Here is a 17,086-nt window from a genome sequence, read left to right on the forward strand (position 1 = left end):
TTTGTATTTTTTTAATTCTTGATACCAACAAGCATACTGCATATCCCGCTTTACTGTAATCAAACGAAAATAATTACTATTCAATCATGTTCAATCTGAGAAATATAGCTTAATTCCTGCAATCGCTTGGGAGAGTTTGATATTCGCAGTGCCGGCAGGAATTGCTGTATTCTTGTCTTCTAGTGGATATTACTGTGCATTCCCAGTGTAGTCAAGAGAGAAGAAAGTGCAGTAATGCTGAGACGAGCACATATCGAGAGGTAGAACCTGCTGGGAGGGATGACGTTATCTCTTAAACAGACATTTCTTTTATTTGTTTATATATATTTACAGTGTAAACAGGATGGACACAATGCACGATGTCAACGTTAATGAAAGCAGTAAAAGCAGTCAGTAAGCAAAAGTAAATCAACAAACTTAGAGGGCAAAAGAGTTCCACTGAAAGGGTAAATAAAATTCTTCTCAATTGAGACCAGTGCAACTTGCGAGGGTAAAGGCCAATCATTCTGCTAGTGATAGCTTGAAAGAGTTTTACAAAGATCTGACCACAGATGCTTCTCTGAATTCGCAGGCTGCATTCAATGTGGCGAATAAGACGTCAAGTGTATTAGTGAGAGCAGTCTTAGAAATGCATGAAATGTTTTCCCTTCCCGCAGGTTTCTTCAAATTCCTTTCTTGTGGGTTAACTCTGGCAATAAGGAATATGAATAATGTGGCGGGTTTGCTTAAAGTGGTTGTGCCCTGCTCACATCTTAATTAAAAGCACAGTCTACCTATGTAACCAATTGGGTTTTAATTTTAACATCTTCCCTTCTCACCAAATACACTTGTTTTAATGATAAACGTTCTTTAAGAACATAAGAAATAGGAGCAAGAGTCGAACACACGGCCCCTCGAGCCTGCTATGAATTTTAGGAATTCTTTAAAAAAAAATCAAGTTGTTGTGGTGAAATAAGCCATTAGGGTTTTAAAAAAATAATGCTACAAATTGACTGGCAACAAATCGCAGAATCACGGCGTATTTGCTTTACTTGTTACTTAATGTCTATGTTAGACTGTACAATACTGTTCAGCACTTGGATCCCGTTTGCCCTCAATGCCTTTTGAGGTACTATCTAATTCGTTCTGTGAAGTGTTAGCTGATTTCTAAAGCATTGGACTCGACATAACTTCCTATACTGGAATTTGTAGTAAACATGACATTTTTTTAAATGACGTCCTCAATGCGGAACGTATTCTCTTTTTTGAAGTCCTGTTTCATTTCATGTTACTTAAAATGACCTGTGGATTGAAAAAGGAAACCAGCAGTATTTTTTTTTAAATTGAGAGATTTTCTCCAGAACTAAATCCTAAACTTTCGATGCAAATTTGAGGTTGTACTCCGCCTACTAACTGGAAACCATGGGAAGCTTTGAAGAGGTTAGAGACTGACTTACAAGATGAAACAAATCAGATGATCACTTCAAATAGAAATCACAATTTCCTTGTGACAATTTCCCGGCCCACCCCTTTTGAAAATGTAACATTTTCGTTTACAATGTAAGTAAGTTCTTAAATTCATTTCGCACGACACAAACATGTTGCAGAACGAGTAAACACAAATTATATGACACATGCTACTGCAGTCGATGTAGATATAACTTGAAAGGAATCATTTTTTCTCCCAAAATTTGAGACATTAAGGATTTTACAGGCGAACAGATCATTAACTCAGATATTTGTCATTTAAATAAATATTGCAGAACATGACATGGAATTTTCCCCCCAACAAATTTGTCAGCGTTAGTACGGTAACTTAATCTTCAATCATGACACAATAAAAGCATTTGACACTTGTAACATTATAGAACTTGGGCTAGGCTGACTGCACTAAACACACACACACGCACACACAATCTAGAAGTCAATGCTTGCTCTCACAAATAATTGCATTCTCATACTGGGTGCTGGAAGAATGGAAAACTTGTTAATTGTTCGAATAGCTCAGCGAGCAGAGGGGTGGTGGCTGGTAGTGTGAGGTGGGGGCTGCCGACTAAACTGGTATCTAAATTGGTACTTATCCTAATACCGTAGATATGATAAACCAGGAAATAACAACGGCTAGATCAATGTGCGACCTAACGTTCTGTTATAGAAACAGCAGAACGTAAATCCGTTATTACAGAGTTTTTAAAATGTAGTTATTATTATTACTTGCAATATATTATTCGATCTGATTTGCTCCAGGGCTAAGAGTTCAGTCCTGTTATTATGGAGAAATCGAAAATACTAAGAAGTGACTCTTAATCTCGAGGTAATTTATCCTTATCTGGGATTTGACAGTTCCCCAAGTAGATCCAAATAATCTTATCAGGGCAAGAGTTCATGATTAGAGCCTGGCTGTAAAAGTCTGTTAGCATGGAAATACTCTGCAGATTATCTGGGAAACTCGACCGAAAAGCAAAAATAAATGATTTTTTATTAAACCCGGCAGCATTAATTGCCTGCCAAACCTCAAATACATTTATTTTAGAAAATGGAAACATTTCTTTTCAGCCTACAGATATGTTAAACTCAATTCAGTGCTGTAACTTCTCTATATGTTTAGCACAATTAGAATGATCGGTGTTTTATGGTAATCCTCTGATTTCGGTTGGATGTGGATCTGAGAATGTGGATACTAGGGCTAAAGTGCTAAATAAGGCCCGTTTATTATTGTCCTGAAGCGGTCTCAGTGCGGATTGTACTGCAGACCTGCATAACAACGATTTTTAAAACTATCTTTAAAAAGTACTTTGGAATCGAGGAGGGCAGGTAGTGCACTCTTATCCTCAATTTTATACATTTAAACAGGGTTCGGCAAATTTAGAACTTTCGTATACATTTGAATACATTTTTAATATATTTACCATCCTCAGATCAGTCAGCACTGACTGGGCAGTTTGCCTTTTGATGTTCATTTCAATTAGATTAGTGAATGTTTAAACAATTACTAGATCCCATATACAGTAACTAAAATGAGGATGCTGCTTGTAAAGCGAATACCACGGCCTTAAATATAGATTAAACATTCATTTCCATACGGGGCCTGATGGTAAATAACAGGCGCCAGTCTATATTTTATAAATTTGCAATAGCTTGCAACTTTTATTTGTATTTATTGCTGGAGATCGCAGCGAAAAAGGGAGCTTAAATGGACTTGTGAGAGGGAGCTCCGAGAGCTGAGCCAAAAGCTGTGTTGTGGCCGGAGTTCCTCGCCGTCTCTTCTCTTTATATACCCCTGTTATTTTTAACCTTCCTACGCAAATCATAATCAGAATGTGGCATTGTTTCTCTTCGGGAACAGAAGGAAATGGGAATGTTGCGAGTTTCCTGATGGAGTTTGGGCTCCGGCGTGTGACAGAGACAGTGACAGAACGAGGGAAGTTGGCCCAAATCCAGCTTTCAACTTTCACTAGTCGAAAAAAAACACAAAGCCAGGGAACGGTACAGCCAGCAGAATCTACATGTTTCTGTTATCACTGTTTAAAATATAACTGCAATAACAAGATTATCTTTAGCCTATACATTTTAATTCGTTTATGTAATAAAACTTTGTAACATGGGACCTATAGATATGAAACTTGAGTCAGGGATATTGAGGTACTGTGATAGAGCAACGGTGCTTTATTTATGACAAGACTGGTGTCTAAGCGGGCGCAGTCAATCGAGACCATTACTTTGGGTTTTTCTTTTTGTCCCACCCTGCTGCTGTTTGAATGTTTCGTGGCATTACTTGCAGGTTCTCCGCCATTCACTCAGGTGTTTTAGTGAGATCAAACCTCTTTGACAGTACCTTGGGTGCCCTGGTAAAAAGCCGCTTTAGGCTGCCAGTCATCTACTATTCTGATTATACGACTGGACCATCATAGCTGACTTTGCAAGATCAGTTTCCATTCTGGCGGTGTTAGCTTTGGACAAGATTTCTTGTCTCGCCAGTGGATGCACCTGATCATAGAAAGGCCTGGCATGTGAATTCCATTGAGAGTTTTGATGTGCCTCTGGTAAATGCTGCACATCAGCAAAATAATCACAAGGTAAACTATCATCTTTGTCTTCAGATGAAGTGCGTTGCTGATCTCACATTCGTTTATTTGATCTGCTAAAAGCAGAGATTTTTTTAAGACAAAGGGATATCTCTTGGTGGATTATTTCCTCACTGGAAATTGTTCTACCAAAGCATGTGAAGAGATGCACTAGAATTAAACACTTTTTTTCCCCAAAAGATATACATTATTCATAAAAGTACTTTACATAACAGTTCAAATTTGACACTACATAAAGTGCAATGCAGTTCAATTTCTTTCAGTACAGTATGCAATACTCTGAGGTGCCTCACTAACCTTACAATTACAGGTTATATTTATAATATGCATTTCATGTTAAGCCTGTGGTTTTTACATGGGTTCCAGCCCCTTAGTGCACTATGATGGGAGGGCCTTAGACTGTGGCCTTTCTCCATTGAGCCTTTTCTGACAGCAGCCCCAAGCTTTAGTGCAACACTCAGCACTTTACCAAAGCATGTGAAGAACTGCACTCATTTTAAACACATGATAGGCTAGAGTGCAGATGGTGAAGCTTTGGTCAGCACAGAACCTAAGTTTTCTTCTGGTTGATGATAATAAGTCCATGTTGTAGTGAGGTGTAGTGAGGTGATCCACAGTCAACTGGAGATCTTGTTGTGTGCATTGGACAGAAAGATGCAAACATCAGCAAAATGAATTTGTGAGCTATTCCTTCTCATTACCTTGGAACCAACTGCAATTGAAGAGCTTTCCATTTCTTGTGACTTGATGTAAAATCCAGAGTGCAGGTTAATCGTTGTTTCCTCAATTGTGGCTACTAAGAATAATGTGAGTAAGCTGAGTACTAAACTAAATCATTGCTTTACACTGGTGGTGTCCAGGTTTTTCTATTCTTGGAATTATATGTGTGCCATGGAGAATAGGGACTACATATTAAGTTTCAATTGTGGGACCCATAAAATATGTATGCCTTAATTAGTTAATGCAAATAGATCTTGATGATCTGAATTATGATTCAAATATCAATGAGGCAACGCACCAAGAATGGCCTTTTCCCAAGCCTCCAGTCCATAAGATCCAAACAGAATGAACCAGCAAGTAAAAATTGCATAAACAAATAATAGAGTTCCCTGAGCGTCAAGGACCAGATTGCCAGGGTTCAAGAGGGCACCCTATTGCCTAAGATTGGGCATTCCTTCATCACACCATTTGCCGGTCATGTCTTGGTCAGACACTTCATCAACAGCAATGACTCTGTTCATCATCCCATTGTCCAATTGGTGTACCATTCTGATAACTAGTCTGGGCAACTGAACATGGCTACAAGTTTCCAGATGCAGTCTTGGCTCCCTGTATCAACAGTCTTAGTTAAGAGGAGCATTGGAATAGTTAAGTCTAGAGATAACAAAAATATGGATAAAGTTTTCAGCAGGACATGGATTGAGGCAGAGGCAGAGACAGGAGATATCACAGAGGTAGAAACAGACAGTCTTGGTGATAGAGAGGATGTGCAGTCACAAGCTCAGCTCAGGGTCCAATAGGATGCTGAGGTTGTGAACTGACTGGTGCAGCCTCAGACAGATGCTAAGAAGGGACTGTAATCGATGACGATGGAGCAGAATTTGTGGTGGGGACTGAAGACAATGGCTTTGGCCTTCCCAATATTGAATTTGAGGAAGTATCTGCTCATCCAATACTAGATGTTAGACAAGCAGCATGACAAATCTGATGTGGTAGATGGGTAGAGAAAGGTTGTGGCGAGATAGAGCTGGGTGTTGTTAGCATATATGTGGAATCTGAAAAGTTTCCAGATTATGTCACCAAGGGGCATGTGTAGATGAGAAATAGGAGTGGGCCAAGGATAGATCCTTGGGGGATTCCAGAAGTAACAGTGTGGGAGTAGGAAGAGAAAGCTACTGCAGGAGATTCACTGGCTATGAGTAATTAGATAAGAATGGAACCAGGCAAGGGCAGTCCCTCTCAGCTGGGTGACAGAGGAGAGGTGTTGGAGGAGGATGATGTGCTCAACCATGTCAAAGGCTGCAGACAGGTCGAGAAGGATTTGAGAAAAGAAACAATACAAAACCAATATTGGTCCTTTGAGGCAATAAAGTGCAGTTAGTTCTCATGATGTTTGTTTTAGCTATAATCCAGGTATTTGCTAAATTAACCTATTGAGGCACTAATCATTCTTTATCCAATGTACAGTCACTTTAATTGCAATAAAAGCATGAAAATAACACATAGTTTTCTTTTCTTGTTGTTCCCAAGTAACTGAAGTTTAATGAAAAGGAAGTTATATGGCAATGGGAATAGTAATTAGTGAGATGTTTGTTTGCGAGGCAGACGTACACAAAGCAGAAGCCAGGCTATCACCTCCATCAGTCTCCTGCCTTCCAAACACATTAAAGCAGCTCTACAGTTTAGTTAGCCTGATAACGACAAACAGTTGGCAAATCACACTAAAATATCTCAGGATTTCGTATGATGTGGTGAGACTTTAAAACATTTTTTTGTAAACATAAAGAAAACGACTACCATTATTATTTATAGAAATATTACAGACCATCCGAACAATAACATCAAAACATGGAAACATTCGATCTGAATCTTCGATTTGTTGCTGAATAAACATTAAAAGTATAATTATACAAATATTAAATGATAGATTTAACTCGATTACATGGAATCAGTGGCTAGGGATTTCAATTGATTCTTTGTCTCTAGACTAGCTTGTACATCTTGTACTGTTTCTGTTTATTCACTTACAAAGGCTGTCCTCTGTGTCTCTCCCATCTCCTCCCCGGCACATAGGGCTGAATTTAATGATCCCGTCACTGGAACCGGAAGTGGGTGCGCAAAATGGCAACGTTTCTGCTTGTCGTGTCAGTGGCTGTGCTGCTGCAATTATGCGGCAGGTGGCCAGTTAACATAATGGAGGTGGCCATCTCCCCCAATCATGGTGTCAGTTGATATTGGTGCAGGTGCTGGCACCATCTTTAAAAGCCTGCAAGCTCTGCATTCACTCTTTCCTTGCATTACACAGAAGTTCATTTATCTGAAACGCTTATAAATTCACATCACTGTCAACTGCAACAAACATCCCCCCTAGGAAGACGGTTGATGATGTCAGAGGTCATAGCAAGGGTGGCTCCTTGCTGATTCTCCTCCAGACTGCAAGGGAAAGGCGGGAGGTCCTCTTCCCCAGCAGTGGCAAGAAGAGGTCCTCCCACCTGACCAAGCAAGCCTGGGCAGAGATCCCAGAGGAGGTCATCAACCGTGGGGTCACCCGACGCAACTGGATACAGTGCAGGAAGAAGGTCAATGATGTCTTGCATTCAGCCAAGGTAAGTGCTACATTCCAAATTTGCTTTATGGGATTTGAGTGTCACTACAGGGTGTGCGATATGGCGAGAGTGCCACTGCCATTCCAAAGACAAGGAGGCAATAACAGATTCATGAAAGATGCATGGCTGCATCTGTGAAACAAGTCTCCCTCGTTTATACCTCAGCCCAAGTAAATCCCATTAAAAGGGTGAGTCAGTATGAGAAACATTACACATCCCCCAGTTGGTAACATGGGCCATGTTAGCAGAATGGTCATGGTGAAACGTATGCCGATTTATAATTGTAACTTCCTTCCTCTTGCAACAGAAGAGGGCCTATAACAGGAGCGAAGGTAGCCAGGACCAGTGGCAGATTGCCAGACATGCGTCCTCTTAGCCAGGCCGAAGCAGAGGTCCTAGAACTAGCAGGGTGCCAAGGTGGACACATTATTTCAGATGGGTAGAGCGGGGTCCCTGCGCAAGAGAGTGATTGTCATGAAAATCCTATATGCCAAAGGGGAAATATTAATTTAATCAGTTGGAACCTCACATTAGACTTTTAATGGAAAAGTCTCACAAGTAACTTTTTGAAAAACTGGCAGCCAAGATGGCCACTGCAATTTACATTTGAAATACCAAAAGATCAAACTGGAGATGACAAATCCCATCCAGCCTAGCCAGAACAATAGGGTGCTCTCAGTGATTAAATTACGTAGAATGGCCTTATCAACATAGTTGTCAAAGCCATCTACACACATCGACTTTGAAAGAGCCAATGCCCTCCATGTGTGACTAGACACCTTGAGGCATATAGCACCTTGAATCTCAGAGAACATTTCAGAAAAACCTCATTTAAAAAAAGGCTTGATAAATTCAAGCATGTGCAGCCCTGGAGAAACTGTAAGCTTTGTCACACAGATGGCAGAGAGCAGTAACTGAAAAGTCATCAATGAAGCAGGTCTCTCTCTCTTTCTCCCCAGCAAGTATCAAGAGAAGAACTAGCTGTGACTGGAAACCCTCTTAAGCCTACCGATCGCCACAGCCAGCAACCAGGGAATGAGAATTAACCCCTCTTCTGCCTTCAGGAGCCCTGAGCAAAGCAAGCCCATCACCATACACATGGCCCAGCGAGGACATCAGGAATACAATTTCAGCTGAGGACTATTGAGAACTTACAAACTGTATCTAAATTCTATTTATTCTGGACTTTAATCCAACCACCAAATCTATTTTCTCTCTGTAATCTATTTGTGTGTGTGTGACTCTCATGTGAATGTATAGCATATTTATTAATATTTTTAACTGGATTAGTGTGTTACATCTTGGTTAAACTCAAGAAATCTGTCTGATTGGTTTTTTTGCAATCACATTAGAGGAACAGGAGCAAGCGCTCACTAAGGTGGTAAGTTCAACCACTGTGTAAAAAAAGGATAAACCCTTTTGCAGTCAAATGAGAGAAGGGGCGAAAGGGGAGCCTGAGACCCTCTCTTCACCTGGCCGTAACAGTGATTATTGCCGATCAGCTAAAAATTCATTAATAATGGAGATCTAGCTGTGGCATGTTGTCCATAATGGGAAATGTGCAGCCTAACCCACACATGTTATTATTGTATCTTGCAGGTCAGCATTTGCAGGTGACCGTAGCCCCAGAGGGACTCCTGTCAACCTCTGAGGAGGAGCAGTCAGAGGATGCACCGTCCCATGACTCTCCTGCACCTTCCACTAGTGCCATTACTGTCACCTCGGTGGGTAACTGCTTGGCTTTAGAATCAGGGTCACAAGCTGGTGAGAGCACCACACACACATGGGGCGGCACAGTGGCGCAGTGGTTAGCACCGCAGCCTCACAGCTCCAGTGACCCGGGTTCGGTTCTGGGTACTGCCTGTGCGGAGTTTGCAAGTTCTCCCTGTGACCGCGTGGGTTTCTGCCAGGTGCTCCGGTTTCCTCCCACAGCCAAAGACCTGCAGGTTGATAGGCAAATTGGCCATTGTAAATTGCCCCTAGTGTAGGTAGGTGGTAGGAGAATGGTGGGGATGTGGTAGAGAATATGGGATTAATGTAGGATTAGTATAAATGGGTGTTTGTTGGTCAGCACAGACTCTATGACTATGACGCCCGAGCAGCTGGCTGAGACTGTGACAGCCGAGGCCTCCGACAGTTGGAGAACTGAGGATGGCCAGGCCCATGCTGAACTCCAGGCTGATGATGAGCCTATGGTGTCGACAGTACAGGGCATCATGGAGTTGCAGGGAGAGATAAGGCAACATCTGGCAGAGATGCTAGAGGCCATGCGTAGCCTTGAGCGGATAATGGGGTCCATCCATGCCATGACTGCTGCCATGTCCCAGGCATATGAGCGCATGGCTTCCTCCATGGACAGGTTGATGACCCTCTTGGAAAGCCACATTCCACAGATGCACCACGACCTGCAAACCCTCGCTTTGTCCATGAGCTCAGATTAGCAGTGGCAAGGTGAGAGAAGAACCAGGAACCTGGAGACTTTTCCCACTCCTTGTCCTTCTCTGGTGAGCAGGGAGGCTTATGTGAGCCTTGAGAGGGAGGAGGAGAGGCTGTGCTCTACATCTGGGGTCTCCCTCAGGGCGCTTCGAGTGTGGACACCGGCTCCTCAGCCCCTCCGACAGTGAGCCCCCTCCAGCAGCTGCAATGCCTGAGGAGAGTCTTGCATCAGTGCAGGAAACACTCAGGCAGCGGGGGCCCTTAGGCCTCAAGCACCCAAAGGACACCCACTGAAGTCATCTCAGGCCAAAGGGCATAGGGGTTACACTGCGTCAAAGCACCCACAAGCATTTAAAAAAAAATCACCTGGCCTCTCATGGGTACTCATGGGTGACGCAACTATGTTAACTACAATTTAATGAAATCCTTTCTTGTGCCAATCATTAGCCTTCATTGTGTGAAACCCAGCTTCCACCATGCTTTAATTGCAGCCCTCTGAATTCCAACATACCCCTTAGTAGAGCATGATTACCCGACCTGAACCCGATGGGACCCGACGACATTTGTCAGGTTCGGGTTGAGTTGGGTCGCTCTTCCGGTCAGGTCGGACACATTTTAACACCACCTCCGGTAAGTGGCTCCAATCTTAATGTACTTTTTAAACAACATTTCAAGTCCAGTTACAGTTTTTGTTGTTTATCTGCACAAGCTTAAAAAGTGAAAAACGGAAGCTAGGTTAACTGAACATTCCGGTGATCGGGTTGGGTCGGGCGCGGGAAAAAATGAAAGGACTCGGGCCAGGTCGGTCTCGGGTCGGATGTGGTTCTGTTGGGCCCGGTTCGGGTTTCATTTGCAGACCCGAACGGGCCTTTACCCCTTAGTGCAATGCCAATGTGACCACAGGCCTCATTATCATGGTAATGTGACTGAAGAACTAATCAGTTCTCCCATGGTCTCCCGTGGGCCCTAGCACATAATGCAGTTGATCAGCATTCAGGTAACACAGAAGGGAAGGAGGCAAAAGACTACATGCATGAAGGTCAGTCTTTATTGCATTATCATTGAGTAGACATCAGGGTGGCTGAAAGCTGGTCGTTATGAGATTGTCTCTTGCCTCCTTTGCACATCGCTTACCATGTCTGGCCTCCATTGCTGCTTGACCCTGTCTCTCCTCCGGGTCCTCTTCATCGGAGGATGTTGTTGCTCACTTATATCTTCCTCATGTAAGGCTCCCCCCTTCTGAAGTGGTAGATTATGCAGAGCACAGCAGACCACTATGATTCATGAGACCCTCGCTGGGGCATACTGCAGGGCTGCACCAGATTGATCAAGGCAACGGAACCTCACCTTCAGCAACCCAATGGCCTGCTTGATGGTCGCTTGGGTGGATCCATGGCAAGCGTTGTACCTCTCCTGTGCAGCATTGTGAGGGTTTCTCACAGGAATCAGTAGCCATGTCTTCAATGGATAGCCCTTGTCCCCGAAAAGCCACCCCTGAAGATGAGCGGGGGGAGTGAAAAGTTGTGCCACCTGGTACTGTCGAAGTAGGTAGGCATCGTGGCTGATTCCCAGGAAGTGGGCACACACCTGCAGGAAATACAGACCGGTTGAACATTGATTGAATGGAAGGCCTTCCTGTTGATGAAGGCGGCTGGCTGGTCTGTGGGAGGCTTGATGGTCACATGCGTGCAATCTATTACACCTTGCACGTAGGGGAATCTAGCTTTGGCCCCGAAACTGTTGGCTCTCTCTACCTGATTGTTAGGGTCAGTGTGGTAATGCAGATTGTCACTGGCCCTCTTGAACAGGGCATTGGCCATCTCCTTGATGCAACAGTGTGCTGTGGCCTGGGAGACCCCACTCATGTCCCAAAAGATCCTGATGTGTGGAAGTTGAGTGCCACTGTTAGCTTTAGGGAGACTGGCATAGGGTGACCACCAAATCCCATTAGTTGCAAATCGTCCTGCAAAGGACCACATAGGTCTGTGACGGCCTCCTTGGAGAGCTGTAGTCTTCGTTGACAGTGTCGCTCGGACATCTGGTGGTATGTGATGTGAGTCCTGTAGACTTTCTGGCGTACTTGGGCCCTTCTTGGCCTTGTCAGCTGCTGCTGTTCACATCTTGGAGCTTCAGGATCAGGCGTAGCTGCCTCTTGGGCCCATCCCCATCAGAGGCACCTCAACACGCCAAGGATATCCAGAAACACAGGGTGTATCAGACCCATAGCAAGTGCCCTGGGGCTTCAGCTCCCTTCAGATGCAGAGATGAGCCTGTCTCGCCAAATATGTTTGTCAATCTCTGCTTGTCTGGATGCCTGATGTGGCTCAAGACTAAAGGTTAATGTTGGTCTACCATCTTTTCCAGCTGTGTGAAACATCACATACATTACAGCATCGTTTATGATACCCTCTAATGGCCCACTGACGCATATAACCTATACCCTTGCAGAGCACTCCTGGTACACAGAACCCCCTTGCAGAGCACCCCCGATACATCTCCTTTGTGGAGCACCCCCGATACACAGAACCCCCTGGACACTCAGCATAGCGGCAATGGCCGCTGTACCCCCACTTCCCTCATGCTGCTATGGTCAGGTTACCTTCCATGTCGCGGCACCGAGGCCTCTTGCCCTGGTGCCGCCAGCTTTTCAGGGTCACAGCTCTGAAGGCACTTGGTTGCTGCACGTCACCCACAAAATTACGGATCATTCATAGGATCGAATATAATTACATTCAAATTAATGCTAAACAGTATTTTGGCAATTTAAATTAGGTTGCTGTCCCGTTGTGGTGTCAATACTGCCACGGTCCTTCCCCGCCTCTGATATAATCAGGATAGTGCAGCATGGCACTGGGTTTTCGGGTGGATGACTCCACGACAATTCTCTGTCCCCCCATGCCACCAAACCTGCTTTTGATGGGACCACAAAATTCAGCCCATAGTTTGTTGATCAGTTTTTCTTTGGGCCAGGCAACATTTGACCAACTTAAGAAGCAGAAACTCTTTGCTGTTGTTGGTTTTATGGTGTCTTGATTTCCCCAATCTCTGTGTGCACAGATTCTACTGTACCAAGACCTGCCCTCCCCCATCCCCTTCCCTTTTTCCTATTGTCTCGACTCATGATCAGTAGGAATGGAGTTTTACAGCTGAAGCTGAGAGACTGTATCTTGTAACAAGAGAAATTGGACAGTGATACAATGTAATTAGAGAATTTTAAAGTGCAGAAGGAGGCCATTTGGCCCATTGTGCCTGTGCCATCTCTTTGAAAAAGCTATTCAATTAGTTCTACATCCCTGCTTTGTCCCCATGGCCCTGCAAAAAAAACCAATCTCCCCTCTGGTTCTTTTGCCAATTATCTTGAATCTTGTCCTCCAATTACTTCTCCTGCCAGTGGAAACAGTTTCTCCTTATTTACTCTATCAAAACCCTTCAAAATTTTGAACACCTCTATCAAATCTCCCCTTAACCATCTCTGCATTATGGAAAACAATTCCAGCTTCTCTAGTTTCTCCATAAAACTGGAGCACTTCATTCCTGGTATCATTCTGGTACATTTCCTCTGTACCCTCTTTAAGGCCTTGACATCCATCCTAAAATGTAGTGTCCAGAATTGGTCACAATGCTCTAAATGAAGCCTGAACAGTGATTTATAAAGATTTAGTATAGCTTTCTTACTTTTGCACTCTGTCAATATTGATAAAGCCCATAGGATTTTTAACAGCTTTATTAACTTGTCTGCCACCTTCAAAGCTTTGTGTATGTGAATCCCCAGGCACCTCTGTTCTTGCCCGCACCCCCCTCCCACGCTTTTGAAATTGTACCTTTAGTTCTTATTGCCTCTCCTCATTCTTCTTCCCAAAATGCATCACTTCGCACTTTTCTCTGCATTAAATTTCCAAAGTGATTGATGACAACGCTACGTCATCAGGATGCGCCGCGGTGCGCACATGCGCACACGGTCTCAGGCCCTCTGCGTATGCGCTGCGGTCCGGATTGCCAGGACCAGTTTGCGCATGCGCGGATGACGTCATCGCGAACGTCATCTTCCTCGGGGTCGGAACACGCCTGGCAATCCGGACCGCAGCGCATGCGCAGAGGGCCTGAGACCGTGTGCGCATGTGCGTCAATCTTCCGAAAACTTCGGCGCGAGTTTTTGAAAATGGAAGGAGGAGAGGTTTCGTCGGGCATTTTATCTCAATTATTTAGTCATTTTGGACATTTGCTTCATTTTTATTAGACAGAGGAGATTGTTCCAAGGTAAGTTGCTCTGAAAATATTTACATTGTCTGGGGCAACGCATGTGCTCCAGTCCCTGTTGTTAAATTGGTCTGAAAACATTTCAAGGGAGGGAAGGAGGGGGGAAAGTAGGGACGGGAGGGGGGGGAAGGGAGGGGGGGAAGGGGAGGGGGGGGAAGGGGAGGGGGGAAGGGAGGGGGGGAAGGGAGGGGGGGAAGGGAGGGAAGGGAGGGGGTAATGGAGGGGAGGAAGGGAGGGGAGGAAGGGAGGGGGGGAAGGGAGGGAAGGGAGGGGAGGAAGGGAGGGGGGAAGGGAGGGAAGGAGGGGGGAATGGAGGGGAGGAAGGGAGGGGGGGAAGGGAAGGGAGGGAAGGGTGGGAGGGACGGGGGGGAAGGGAGGGAGGGGGGCAGGGAGGTCGGGGGGGAGGGGGGGAGCAGCGGAGTGGAAGGGGAGTGCCTTTTTCTGTGCATGCGCCATAAACACAAGGATTGGCTGATGAGATGGAGCCAATTAATTTGCTCAACAATTGCCCGGAAGCACCTTCGGATGGAGGTGGCCATGCGCTGGACATCAGTCGCGTGCCACAATCCATGGATCCTGAGCGTTTCACCCCCTGGCCTAATGATCTGATGGACCATACATATGCCTGCCTGTTCAAAGCTCCACTTCCCCCACCTGCAGTACCCTCTCCTTGCTGTTCAGTTACACAGTCACCTGTTTCTGCACCCATCCAAGCAGTGCACATGGACACACAGCCACCTGTTCCTGCACCCATCCGAGCAGTGCACGTGGACACACAGCCACATGTTTCCCCATCCGCCCTTGAAACAACCATGCAGAGCCTTGTGAGACTCCACAATTGCCAGCTGCTGCCTGTCAAGCAGAGACGGCGTCCAAAGGGGTCAAGCACTTGGGGAACATTCAGCAAGAAGAGACTGAGCACTAAAAGAAACAAGCATGCCGTGTTCAGTGGTAGCACAAATGTGAATGCTCTTGCTGCGTACACAACTGGTGAGGTGGGAGTGCAGCCACACCATTCTCCATCCTCAGTGTTGCTTTGAGGCAAAGGTAGATAAGACTGAAAGAAATGGAAGATGATGCTGATAGTAGTAGGCAGGATTAAATGGGAATGGATGGGAAAACGCATGAGTTGCATAACCACGAGCAGGAACAGCTGGGCTAAATGGCCTGCTTTATGTTCATAGTCAAAAAGAAATGTGCTTCTTTTTCCAGCACCCTCACATCATTCATGTTTTCCCTGAGAGTAGCATTAAACCATCACGAGATAGGGGCAGTCACATCATCCTGACTCCTACAGCTGAGGTGGGTACTAAGTGATTCATTGGCCTATACTGCAGAGCATAAAGCATGCGCAACAGTAATTTCATTGGAGGGAGGGAAGCTCTGACACTGATGTTCTTTCATTATTCCCTTTCATGTAAAATGTGCCCTTGAGAAAACAATCCTTGAAACTTAAGGACGGCATTCAAGCAAAGGAGGCAGTGCAGGAGATGACGCAAGGATGTGATGATTCCTGCATCTGAGGTGGGTAATAAGTGCTTCATTGGCGACATTATCAATTGGTGCCTTCACTGCAGAACTTAAAAAGGTGTGCGCAACAGTAATTTCAGTGGATGGAGGGAGGCAAGCTCTGACTCTGATTTGCTTTTCTTCTTTTCATGTAAAACATGCCATCGAGAAAACAATCCTCGAGACTTACGGTCAGCATTCAAGCAACGAAGGCAACTGGATCATGCTGCGGAGCTGGTCACGATGTGGAAAGGAACATTGCATTTATGGATGAATTGGGAATGCACATTGGGATGCGCTTGTGGGAACATTCACCAAGAATAGACTGAGCTCAGACTCTTGTGACTTTGCCTTCTTCACATGGACAATACAGTAGTGGAATAGAGAGCCAAGCGTTCATTCACCACAAGGCTCTCCAGGAACAATCTCTTTAGCTGTGCATAGCAGAGACTCGGCCTGTCTGCCTAATGGGAATGCTGGACACAACACTCATGTATCCATGCACAGCAGTTCCTCAGATACTTAATGAACTTAATAAAACTTTTCAATAATTAAACCCAGAATTGTTGAGGTTTTGTTTTGCATGCTATTTCCCCGACTTTGCAACTGCACTTCAGATATTCAACTATGGTGGAGGGGTGGAGGTAGGGGGGTAGAGGGGGGGGTGGTGGGTGAAGAGGGGGAGGGGTGGGGAGAGCGGGGAGGAGTGGGGAGAGGGAGCATGCAAAATGCAGGGACCAGACAGTTGCAATGCCTGAAGTACTGTGGAGAAGTAGAGAAAGCAACTGGGTAGGGGAGAAAGCAACTGGATTGGGCATCCGCAGCTGGAGGGAACGGCTGAATGGAGAGGGCCGGAAGCGAGAGGCCGTAGAGAGCCGCGGGGAGCGAGCGTGCGAAGACCTTGGTGTCACCGGGTCCAGGGACTGGCCAGTAAGTCTTTTGCTGTTGTGTTTATGGCGCATGCACAGAAAAAGGCACTCCTCTTCCGTTCCGCTGCTCCCCCCCCCCCACTCTCTCCCCTTCCTCCCTCCCCCCGCTCTCCCCCCCTTGACCTCTCCCTCTTTCTCCCCCCTCCCTCTCCCTCTTTCTCCCCCTCCCTCTCCCTCTTTCTCCCCCCTCCCTCTCCCTCCCCCCCTCCCTCTCCCTCTTTCTCCCCCTCCCTCTCCCTCTTTCTCCCCCTCCCTCTCCCTCTTTCTCCCCCCTCCCTCTTTCTCCCCCCCTCCCTCTTTCTCCCCCTCCCTCTCTCTCCCCCCCCCTCTCCCTCTTTCTCCCCCCCACGTTCTCTCTCTCCCCACCCCCCCACGTTCTCTCTCCTCCCCACCCCCCATTCTCTCTCCTCCCCACCCCCCATTCTCTCTCCTCCCCACCCCCCATTCTCTCCCCACCCCCCCCCCCGTTCTCTCTCCCCCCCCCCCCCGGCACCTCTACCGCTGCTCTCCCCGCCCCCCCGCGCTGCTCTCCCCGGCCCGCTCCACTCTCTCACTCCGGCCATTA

Source organism: Heterodontus francisci, chromosome 8 (genome assembly GCF_036365525.1).
Source record: "Heterodontus francisci isolate sHetFra1 chromosome 8, sHetFra1.hap1, whole genome shotgun sequence".
NCBI classification, from domain to species: Eukaryota; Metazoa; Chordata; class Chondrichthyes; order Heterodontiformes; family Heterodontidae; genus Heterodontus; species Heterodontus francisci.